At 41.1% G+C, this 12,916-nt stretch overlaps 1 pseudogene across 1 annotated transcript in view; it reads right to left on the reverse strand.

Annotated features, from left to right (window-relative positions):
• Positions 1-613: 613 nt before the first annotated feature.
• LOC147333978 (hemicentin-2-like) overlaps positions 614-12,916 on the reverse strand; it is an 81,631-nt pseudogene continuing 69,328 nt past the window's right edge. Inside the window, exon 13 of the transcript XR_015128356.1 lies at positions 614-954. The product of XR_015128356.1 is annotated as a hemicentin-2-like (transcript). The remainder of the gene's footprint in view (positions 955-12,916) is intronic.

The raw sequence follows: 12,916 nt of genomic DNA on the forward strand, positions 1-12,916 counted from the left end.
AGATGTGTCCTTTCAGCTGCTCGCTCTGATCCAACCTTTGGTCTCTAAGAAGAGGCTTCAGGGAGACGTTTGCTACGTTGGACTGTAGGACCATCAGAAATGTGTGCAGTAACAAAACAGGCAGCACTGAAAGCAGCTCTAAGTGTTTGTGTTGTTCAATGATTTGTGCACAACAACAACAATGGGACCTCTCTCATCCATCAGTCACCATGTGGACATTTTTCTGACACACTTTGAAGCTGATGGACGTTTTGTGTCTGCACTAAGTACGTTTTCAGCAGCTATGGCACCGGCAGGATTCACTTTCACAGACTCACAACCACCAGCTCCACCCCTCCCCTCCCCCTCCAGCTGTAGGCTTTAACATTGAGTTTCCCCACACATGTTTACAGACGAGTTAGAGAGCAAGAGAAGAAGAGACGGATTCATAAATGTCTTTGTTTCTGCTCTAACCAAACAATGCTGCTCTACAACTCTAGACTACCTGCCACAAAGACAACAGCTGGAGAAACATCTGTCTACCTCTGACATCCACCAGCTCATCCATACAACAAACACACATCAACAACCAGGAAGCAGCTTCACCTCTGATCACACACACACTCAACTCTACTCACTCACCTGGAGAAACCCTGAGGTAGATGATGCTGATGAACTCCCATGAGCGTGTTTCTGCCATGAAGCCATAACACTTGTATGTTTCAGCGTCATTAATCGTCACATCCTTCAGAATCAAAGACACGTCTCCATCCTTCATCTGTCTGTCCTGCAGATCCACCCGGTTCTTAAAAGATGGATGCTGGTTGTCTGGATCAAAGTGACCATCAAGGTAAAAAAGCAGATATTCTTTCTTCAGGTCAGCTCTGCTCCACTCTACAGCTCTGATCTTGTTGTTTGGAGCTCGACATGTCAGAGTGACGTCCTGTCCAGACTCAGCTGTGATGTTTTTCTGCTCTGAAAGAGGAAACAACACAGAGCAGAGAGGTTAAAGGTCAAAGTACAATTATGATCAGAATGATTGACTTTAAATATTTTGTTTATTTCCTTTGACATTTGAGTTTTTAGTCATGTTGGATTTAATGAACCTCTGAACCTCTTTGTTGTTACACTATCTCATACCGTACATTACTAAATCTCCATTTGCACTATTTGCCTATTTGCACTACTCTGCCTGGTTTGCACTCAATGTCATTTACCCATTATATTGTATATTGTATAGCTTTCTTGTTATATGTAAAATTGTATTGTATTTATTTAAATTTTTACTTTAATTATTTTACTTGCATTTTTAATCACTCTTATATTTAAATGTTCATTTGCTATTTTATCTAGGGATTGAGAGTAACGAAGTTTCTATTCTCTGTATGTCCCGTACATGTGGCAGAATTGACAATAAAGTTGACTTTGACTTTGACTTTGAACATCCAGCAGGTCACCAGTGACCCACTGAGGGGGAATTTTAGCCTCATGCTAAACATGCAAAGTGTCAGAAACTACAAGATGTTAGCTTCCACAGAACAACAACATGTGGTGATAATAAGTGAACATAATGTGTGAGAGAAAGCAGCCTCTCATTATAAGACACTGTGAGTCTCTGCATGCTGCCTTTATGGAGCTACAGCTGTTTGTATACACTGAACAAAAAGCTTTGTAGCTGCATCCTGACTCCTGACACTACAACACATCACACTGACACACACATTACACTTTGTCTCTGTCACAGCTGGATTACAGATGTTAAGTGTTCACCCAGCCTCATGACTCCTTCACACACACAGTGGAAACTGTGTTTGGTTTCTAACAGGTATATCTGACCTGCTTAATGTGACAAACACAACAATGGCGTCAAAAACAAAGTTGAAAATTTTAATCAGACTTTTAAAGTCAGATTTAATTGGGTGTCCAAATCCATGGGCTGCATCTTCATGAGGACCTGGCCTTCCTGGTCTACGTGGGCTAGGTCCTCAGGAGGCCTGGTACACCGAAGGGAGCGTCTGTGAAATTGGACGTTCTTGCCTTCTAGTTTTGTGTCACCAGATGTCTCAGTGGAGTTTAATAAACCCAGCCGTGTGCTCCATGCTATTTAAGATATAACAGGATACCGGCATAAATTCTTGATCATCTCACACTTCTGTTTAATCAGTTTTCTGTTGGACGTTTATTCAGCTGTGTGAAAACTTTAGAACTTTAATCTCAGCCAAACCAATTTACTGAGGAACAAATAAAATACTGAAAAAAGTCAAACAAAAACATTTTTAAGTTATCTAAGTGACTTATACATCGTGTTTACACTTCCGGTGCCCCTTGCATGTGACAGCCTGTTACAGCAGCTCTGGTCATTCTCAGTTTCTTTCTCCTCTTTATTTTCTCGCAATGTTTTCTAACTAAAGTATTAGCAATTAGATTCCGCAATCATGTTACCATTTTGTGCTAGTCATGGTCGTTTTTCTCAGTTTTTTTTCACTTTTTTCACCCATGTTTCACCCTCAGCCAAACCAATTTACTCCGGAACAAATTAACACCGAAAAAAGCGAAACAATAACAATTTTAAGTTATCCGAGTGACTTATATATCATGTTTGACCCGAGTGGCGAAAGAGCAGGGGTCTGAAAACAATGAAGCCGGGAGTCCGCTGCACTCGCCGGCTTGAGTGATCATTGAACCCCCCGGCTTGCTATCGAGCGGGTGGGTAACAGACGTCTCTGAAAACGACGGCGCACTTTTGAAAATATGTGATATCTTGATAAAATATGCAGATACACTGAACAAAAATATAAACGCAACACCTTTGTTACTGCTCCCATTCCCCATGGGATGGACGTAGAGACCTAAAATTCATCCCAGATACACAATATAACCATCCCTCCCAAACAGTGGTCACAAATCAGTCCAAATGTGTGGTAGTGGGCACATCTGCCATATTGAGATAATCCATCCCACCTCACAGGTGTGCCACATCAGGATGCTGATCTGACATCATGAGTAGTGCACAGGTGTACCTCAGACTGCCCACAACAAAAGGCCACCCTGGAATGTGCAGTTTTGTCTCACAGCAAAATGCCACAGATGCCACAAGCAATGAGGGAGCGTGCAATTGGCATGCTGACAGCAGGAATGTCAACCAGATCTGTCGCCCGTGCATTGAATGTTCATTCCTCAACCATAAGCCGTCTCCACAGGCGTTTCAGAGAATATGGCAGCACATCCAACCGGCCTCACAACCGCAGACCTCGTGTAACCACACCAGCCCAGGACCTCCACATCCAGCAGGTTCACCTCCAAGATCGTCTGAGACCAGCCACCCAGACAGCTGCTGGAACAATTGGTTTGCACAACCAAACAATTTCTGCACAAACTGTCAGAAACCGTCTCAGGGACGCTCAACTGCATGCCCGTCGTCCTCATCGGGGTCTTGACCTGACTCCAGCTCGTCGCCGTAGCAGACTTGTGTGGGCAAATGCTCACATTCGATGGCGTCTGGCACGTTGGAGAGGTGTGCGCTTCACGGATGAATCATGGTTCACATTGTTCAGGGCAGATGGCAGCTGAGAATGTCCCAGTTCTTGCATGGCCAGCATACTCACCGGACATGTCACCCATTGAGCATGTTCGGGATGTTCTTGACCGGCGTATACGACAGCGTGTACCAGTTCCCACGAATATCCAACAACCTCGCACAGCCATTGAAGTGGAGTGGACCAACATTCCACAGGCCACACTTGACAATCTGATAGACTCCATGCGACGATGTGTTGCACTGCATGAGGCAAATGGTGGTCACACCAGATACTGACCGGTTCTGGGTCCCCAGACCCCCAATAGCGCAAAAAACTGCACATTCCAGGGTGGCCTTTTGTTGTGGGCAGTCTGAGGTACACCTGTGCACTACTCATGATGTCAGATCAGCATCCTGATGTGGCACACCTGTGAGGTGGGACGAATTATCTCAATATAGCAGATGTGCCCACTACCACACATTTGGACTGATTTGTGACCACTGTTTGGGAGGGATGGTTATATTGTGTATCTGGAATGAATTTTAGGTCTCTACGTCCATCCCATGGGGAATGGGAGCAGTAACAAAGGTGTTGCGTTTATATTTTTGTTAAGTGTATTTTTCACAAGGGCTACAGTATGCAGAGTCGTACGTAGTGAGGAGGTAAACTCATTAACAAGCTAATCAACCTCTGTTGGGGTAGCGTTCAGGTATAAATATAAATAATAATAATAATAAAAAAAAACATTTGACACATTTAATTAATTAATTAATTATTGACACATTTAACTATTTATTTATTTATTTCCTATTTTAATGAATTATTGCTACATTTAATGAATTATTTAATGGTGTACTTAATTCATTCATTATGGCACTCCTGGCATTCCACAGGCTGGGCAGTCATCTCCGAATTTATTTTATCTGTGGGATTGACAGATAAAATGTAATTCATGGTGAGACTTGAAGGAGTCAAATGTGCCAAAATGAGTGAAATACACCATTAAATAATTATTTAAATGTGTCAATAATTATTAATTAAGTAAATATTTCAAAAATATTTATTTAATTATTTATTTCCCATTTTAATTAATTATTTCCAATTTTATTTAATTATTGCCACATTTAATTAATTACTTAATGGTGTATTTAATTAATTCATTATGTTAGTCCTGGCGTTCCATATGCTTGGACACTGCTAGCATATCTTCCCTTTGGCTTCACCTGCACAAGTAGCAAGGTAGGTCTCTGCGACAGAATTAGTTGTCCCTGTGTGAGGAGCACGCACTGGGCTCTCCAAATCACAGACAAACAGTATCCCACAGTTGTTTATGTTTTTAAACCTATTTTGCACAGAGAGACATTTTTGAAGATATATTGATAGCAATGTTGAATATTATTACACAGGAAAAAAACAACTACAAGTAAAATAATTACACCAATTGCGTGTGTATATGTAAGATATACACACACTGTAAAAAGTGAAGATAGTAAGATTAACAGTAACAGTATTTATTGTAGAAATTCATCTCATGTAAACAATAACGTGGCGCACAGTGTGACGTGAAAAAAGCCACATAACTTTAACGTTGCCAGGCGAACTGTATTCCTCGTCCACACATAAACGCAAAAAGAAGTTCTAAAATATCTCAGTTTTCAGTGATTCGAATTAGAGATAGCATGATACCACTCAGTGGCGGTCCTAGCCTGTTTGGCGCCCCGGGCGAACACTCCCTCTGGCGCCCCCACCCCCCCTCCCCCTCCCCACACACACACAAAACATATTAAGGATTATATATTAGCATAAAACTGTTGTAGGAACCATACTGAATTTCGCCAGAGAAACACACACACACATATGAAGAGAGAGAGTATGCATAGTATGCAAATGGCTACCAAACAGACATCATAATTCGTCATACACAATGAGAACAGGACAAATCAACAACTGACAATGACTAATTAATATTAAAATCTGTAACATAATGTATTGTTTGGAGTTTAGTCTGTTACTGTTGCTATTTTTACCATTTCTTCTTGGAGCAACTGTAACCCACATTATTTCCTTAGGGATTAATAAAGTATTCTGATTCTGATTGTTTAAGGATGACCTGCCATTATCCAATCACACATCTGCTTACCTGCATCTTTTGCTCGTTTCTCCTCCTCTTCTTTTCTATTTTTTCTAAACTGGGGACCTGATGGCTTTGAACTTTTCTTGTCCATCTTACATCGGTTTTAATTTTGCACTCCAATATGAACACAAATTCCCCAACTCGAGGATCGCCACAACATAATCTAACACACCTACACCTTAATTCACAGATTCACTTTGTCTAGGGTTTATTTCTGGGATTTCACACAACCCAGGACTCAAATCATGAATACATAATGGGCTTGGATTTACAACATTATGAATGAAATGTGCTCTATTCGGAAGCAGCCGCCCCCCTCCTCTTTCGACGGGTTGTGTGAGACTTTAAATCATCAAACTGTAAATTATAAATTTTAAATTGTTATTGATCCCTTTACCCCGAGTCCTAAAGTGTATATTTATTTTCTTATTCTTCTTATATTTATTGTTTGTTTACTTGCACTGCTGTAACTGGAGCCTCGTCGTCTCGACTCTCTATATACTGTACTGTAGCGGAGATGACAATAAAGTTTACTTTGACTTCAGCAGCGAGCAGGCGCACCGAGGGCTCTCGCGCTCACTTTTCGTGTATAGAATTTTGAAAAAAACATCGGTGCAAATTATAAGTCTGTATCATGATGTCTGGTGTTTTTGTGTTTGTTGTTTTGTTTTTGTTTTATTTTTTTTATTTTGCGAGTTGGTTATTAGATGCTGCTCCAGCCAGCCAGAGAATCCCCCGCCGCTCCGCCCCGCCCTCTCCTCCCAGTGCCGCAAGCAGCAGGCGCACCTCGCAAACGGAGGGCGCCCTTAATCCCAGCAAATGGGCGATAGAAAACAGATCGGTGCCTATGACATCCCCAGTATGCGCTGGCTGATGTCGGGGCAGCATGAGTACGAGCAATTTTTTATTTTTATTTTTTTTGCCGATGCCGTGATGCCGCCCCCCACCACGATACCGCCCCGGGCAACCGCCCGTGTCGCCCGTATCAAAAACCGCTACTGATACCACTTTTTTATTGGCGGGGGGATTGGAAGGGCCCAGCAAAAAAAGTTTGGGAACCACTGAGTTAAAACAAGATCTAGAGTGTGACTAACCAGTTGAGCCCTCTCATTATAAGACAATGTGAATCTCTGCATGCTGCCTTTATGTAGCTACAGCTGTTTGTATACACTGAATAAAAAGCTTTGTAGCTGTACACTGACTCCTGACACTACAACACACCACACTGACACACACATTACACTTCTTTGTCTCTGTCACAGCTGGATTACAGTTAATAGACGTTAAATCCACATCGACTCCACCCAGCCTAGTATATCAGCCGTATCCCAGACAAACCGAATCAATCTAAAATTAATGATTAGAGAAGATAATGGACTGTCGATCTGGTTGACATGTTACCAATTCTCCCCCCAAAGTGTTTTTAAGTGTTTTAAACCTCACCTGTAGAGACAAACACGAAGACACCGACAAACATCAAAGTGGAGCAGAGTGATGCAGTTACAGTAGACATTTCCTTGTTCTCGAGTTCAGATGATCCGACACTTTCATTTTTCAAAATGTCTGAGTCTGTTTGTATTTTCACTGAATAACAGAACCCGAGTTTAAACCTGACTACACGGGAATAAAGTTTTACTCGCTCGATGCCAAAATGTCCAACTCGTTTCTTAAGTAGTGACGATCGATTTGAAGAGTCAGCGACCTCAACAGCCTTCGTCAGTACTGCCTCTGTACCTGATGTGGTGGTTTATAAGGAAGTGACTCATTGGTGGGCTTTGTGCTGTGTTTTGGTGATTTGTGCGAGAGACTGGAAACAAGTGTGCGACATAATTAGAGACACTGAGCCAGGAAGAGAGGATACTTTGCTAAATAAAAATAAAAATACCACTAAAAACAGTTCATAACATACTCATGTGGAGACAGGGCCCTCCCAACAAAAGCATACTCCCAACATATTATAAAACTGTTTTGTACTTTGTTATTATCATTATTATTATTATTTTACAAAATCAATAAGTCGCAAGAAAAGGCACATGTTTAAGCATATCCATTTATCAAATTATTTATTAATCAAATATACATAACATGTATTTTTTCATTCAAAAAAACAGAAAAACAAAAACCAAATGTTCAAAGCACCACAACGGTACTCTGATGTCTCACAGAAATGCCACATGATATCAAACAGAAGAGCTGGCAACTTAGCTCTGTAGAGTGGGCAGAGCTGAGTTATGAAGCAGTTCATTTAAAGTTTAAGATTCAAGTTGCTTTTTATATGTTTGGCCACCAGATGTCACCAAAAAGAAAAGCTTCCAGTAATGGATCTTTTTTCAATACAAGCTTCAGAAAGCTTCATTTGCTCTCCAAGATTCAAGAAGTTTATTGTCATGTACTCCACAAAACACAATAGGTTACAATAGCAATGGAATTCTTATTTTGCAGGTTCCCTTCACACAACTAAATAAGTAAAACAGTGCGTGGGTGTAATCAGAATTTAAAGTACTAGTAGTTGCAACACTGTCACAGTGATAATATATACAAAGTATGCAATATTAAGGTGTATATGTAGAGATATGTACACAAATTGCAAATTTACAGGTTAATATACATGTGCAGAATTTTACATTTACAGAATAAGGGTAATTCAAGTCAAGTCAAGTCAAGTTGGCTTTATTGTCACTTCAACCATATACAGTTTAACAGTACACAGTGAGGCGAAACAACGTTCCTCCAGGAACCAAGGTGCTACATGCAACATAAATTTACAACATAATTTAACAGAAAAACTCTAAACTAGCTAACTAAGAGGCCTAGTTAGCTGGCTAGCAGAGACAAGACAGACTGACCTAACATAAATTACAACATAAATTAACAAAAAAACTATCTAACTATCTAAGGATGACTAATTACAGTTTTATTATGTTGTGTATAAATGTACAAAATTGAAAATCTACAGTTATGGATAATTACAATTCCGTAATAGTCAGTGATGCAGTAGCCTGATGGCCTGTGGACAGTAACTGTTTTTTAATCTAGTTGTTCTCGCTTTCACACTCCCGGAGCATCTGCCAGATGGCAGGAGTGTCAACAGTATGTGTGTGTGCTGTCCTTGATGATGTTATGTGTCCTTTTCCTGACCTGAGTGTTGTAGATGTCCTGTAGTGCTGGGAGGCGCACTCCATAGATGAGTTATGCCATTTTAATGACATGCTGGAGAGCCTTCCTGTCCTGAGTGGTGCAGTTCCCGTGCAGTTTGTCAGGATACTCTCCACTGTGAATTTGTAAAAGCACTGAGCAGTTTGGAGGTTAATCCAAATTTTCTCAGCTTCCTTAGGAAGAAGAGTGTCATGGTTTGGCAGACAAGCCATGTGAGTTGTGAATGGAGGACCCAAGACGCAGGCACTGCTGATATGAGTGAGCTTTTATTGGTGGAGAGTGAAACACACAAGCGGGGGTGCTGAAAAGACAAAACTTAGACATAACCTAAACTGGGAAAACTAAACAACAAACCAGAACACGAGGGAGCAGAGAAAACATGAAGGACAATGAGCAGGGAGAACAGCAGGGAGAACAGCATGGATGAACGCAGAGTGACGCAGGGAGGTAACACAGACAAACCAACAACATACACAAGAAAACACAGGGCTTAAATATAAACAGGACAATCAGGGAAACAGGAGGCAGACACAGCTGGGATTAATTGGACATAATGAGACAAGGGGAAGCAAAACTACAGGGAGTGCAGAATTATTAGGCAAATGAGTATTTTGTCCACATCATCCTCTTCATGCATGTTGTCTTACTCCAAGCTGTATAGGCTCGAAAGCCTACTACCAATTAAGCATATTAGGTGATGTGCATCTCTGTAATGAGAAGGGGTGTGGTCTAATGACATCAACACCCTATATCAGGTGTGCATAATTATTAGGCAACGTCCTTTCCTTTGGCAAAATGGGTCAAAAGAAGGACTTGACAGGCTCAGAAAAGTCAAAAACAGTGAGATATCTTGCAGAGGGATGCAGCAGTCTCAAAATTGCAAAGCTTCTGAAGCGTGATCATCGAACAATCAAGCGTTTCATTCAAAATAGTCAACAGGGTCGCAAGAAGCGTGTGGAAAAACCAAGGCGCAAAATAACTGCCCATGAACTGAGAAAAGTCAAGTGTGCAGCTGCCAAGATGCCACTTGCCACCAGTTTGGCCATATTTCAGAGCTGCAACATCACTGGAGTGCCCAAAAGCACAAGGTGTGCAATACTCAGAGACATGGCCAAGGTAAGAAAGGCTGAAAGACGACCACCACTGAACAAGACACACAAGCTGAAACGTCAAGACTGGGCCAAGAAATATCTCAAGACTGATTTTTCTAAGGTTTTATGGACTGATGAAATGAGAGTGAGTCTTGATGGGCCAGATGGATGGGCCCGTGGCTGGATTGGTAAAGGGCAGAGAGCTCCAGTCCGACTCAGACGCCAGCAAGGTGGAGGTGGAGTACTGGTTTGGGCTGGTATCATCAAAGATGAGCTTGTGGGGCCTTTTCGGGTTGAGGATGGAGTCAAGCTCAACTCCCAGTCCTACTGCCAGTTTCTGGAAGACACCTTCTTCAAGCAGTGGTACAGGAAGAAGTCTGCATCCTTCAAGAAAAACATGATTTTCATGCAGGACAATGCTCCATCACACGCGTCCAAGTACTCCACAGCGTGGCTGGCAAGAAAGGGTATAAAAGAAGAAAAACTAATGACATGCCCTCCTTGTTCACCTGATCTGAACCCCATTGAGAACCTGTGGTCCATCATCAAATGTGAGATTTACAAGGAGGGAAAACAGTACACCTCTCTGAACAGTGTCTGGGAGGCTGTGGTTGCTGCTGCACACAATGTTGATGGTGAACAGATCAAAACACTGACAGAATCCATGGATGGCAGGCTTTTGAGTGTCCTTGCAAAGAAAGGTGGCTATATTGGTCGCTGATTTGTTTTTCTTTTGTTTTTGAATGTCAGAAATGTATATTTGTGAATGTGGAGATGTTATATTGGTTTCACTGGTAAAAATAAATAATTGAAATGGGTATATATTTGTTTTTTGTTGAGTTGCCTAATAATTATGCACAGTAATAGTCACCTGCACACACAGATATCCCCCTAAAATAGCTAAAACTAAAAACAAACTACAAACTACTTCCAAAAACATTCAGCTTTGATATTAATGAGTTTTTTGGGTTCATTGAGAACATGGTTGTTGATCAATAATAAAATTATTCCTCAAAAATACAACTTGCCTAATAATTCTGCACTCCCTGTAGAAACACTGACAAGACAGATGAACCTTCAAAATAAAACAGGAAACACCGACTGAGCTCTAAAGACGCAAATGGTAAATGGTCTTTTACCATTTGTACCATACCGTATTTGTATAGCGCTTTACTTGGTCCTACTTGGTCCTGGGCGATCGTGGCTCAAGAGTTGGGAGTTCGCCTTGTAATCGGAAGGTTGCAGGTTCGAGCCCCGACTTGGACAGTCTCGGTCGTTGTGTCCTTCGGCAAGACTGGATATGTAAAGCACTTTGGGGTCCTTAGGGACTAGTAAAGCGCTATATAAATACAGGCCATTTACCATTTTATCTAAGCACCCCAAAGCATTTACACTATACACAATCATCCACCCAGTCACACACACATTCACACACTGGTGATGGCAAGCTACATTGTAGCCACAGCCATCCTGGGGCGCACTGACAGAGGCGAAGCTGCCGGACACTGGCGCCACCGGGCCCTCTGACCACCACCAGTAGGCAACGGGTGAAGTGTCTTGCCCAAGGACACAACGACCGAGACTGTCGGAGCCGGGCTCGAACCGGCAACCTTACAAGACGAACGCCCAACTCTTGAGCCACGATTGCCACAAACTTCACACAGACTGAGGAGACAGAAAATAGGAACTTGAAACATGGAACAGGAGAGCACAGAGGACACAAAACACTAGGGATAATCACAAACAACCCAAAATAAACAAAACCACAGAATATTAATAAACTTAAGCATAAACACAGAGTCCACAGACATAGGAACATGACAAAGAGTCATTATTGAGCATTTTTGATGATGCTGTGTGTTATGGGTTAGTGAGATCCTCACTGATGTCAGTGCTGAGGAGTTTGAAAGTCTCTTACTTGTAAGGAAGTTGAAAGTCCACAGGATTGTGACATGTTACATTTGATGGTAGGAGGATCATACATGCATTATAACAAAAGTACATATTGAAAAGTAGTATTGGAGACATATTACAAAAAAATTAAATATTGTTGATCATTTTGATAATAAAGTCGAAATTTCCACTGCCTCCATGTCTCACACTCGTTCTCTATCTCAGCAAAATCACAGCAACAAGCACAAATCCTGCCAATGATTTACTTCCTTATAAACCACTGAATCAGGTGACGAAGCAGTGATGAACCAAATGAAGCTTCAGACTTCACTGATTGTGTGACTATTCAGATCATACCTCGACACAGTGCTTCTGGAGCAGTTAGGTTTTTGTTGACACACAGGCTGGAGTTTCAAACAGACCATCATTAGCAAATACTTTAACTTCTTCATTCACTGTAAATGAACTCACTAAACCTATTTTCCATGTGCTGTGTTTGAGTCCAGCTGACCTATTGATTTTGGCAATACCACTCTATTTCAGTAAATTAAAGATGGGCATATATAATATACTAAATCTAGATTATTAGCATTTAAATACTGCATCACCACCACAATGGTGGTGGTAGGTTTTAGGTGCGTACACTAAATATTAATACAAAATGATATAATGCTGCAGAGTGCATGCAAAACTTGTCATGACATGAAAAGTAGGGCAGAAAAAATGAACTGCAAAAAATACACTTTTTTTCAATAATAGTTGGTATTTATTATAATTGCACCAAAGTAATTAAGCTTTTAAAAGATTTCAAAAAACTTTGCAACTGTTGATCAACTGTCAATCAAGGTGCATTCATACTAGTCCCAACATCTCCCTCTAGTGGTCATACGAAGGCAAAACATACAAAACGTGCAGTCGGTCTCTTCACTCAAGTTACAATATATCTCAGTTTAAATCCTGAAGATGCTTTATATTGTAAGGTAAAGAAAAACCTACAATAAAACAGAGAAAACCTCAAAATTTAGATGACCCCCTATGAACAAGCACTTTGTCAAGAGTGGGAAGGAAAAGCTGCCTTTTAGGTATAGTAACAACAACAGAGTCATAAAGATACTTCCAGAACAGGTGATTATTTATATATGCTG

This window comes from Aulonocara sp. 'chitande type north' Nkhata Bay, linkage group LG3 (assembly GCF_057382095.1).
Source record: "Aulonocara sp. 'chitande type north' Nkhata Bay isolate Kocher_YH1m ecotype deep benthic linkage group LG3, A_spYH_male_GT1.1, whole genome shotgun sequence".
In the NCBI taxonomy this organism is placed as follows: Eukaryota; Metazoa; Chordata; class Actinopteri; order Cichliformes; family Cichlidae; genus Aulonocara; species Aulonocara sp. 'chitande type north' Nkhata Bay.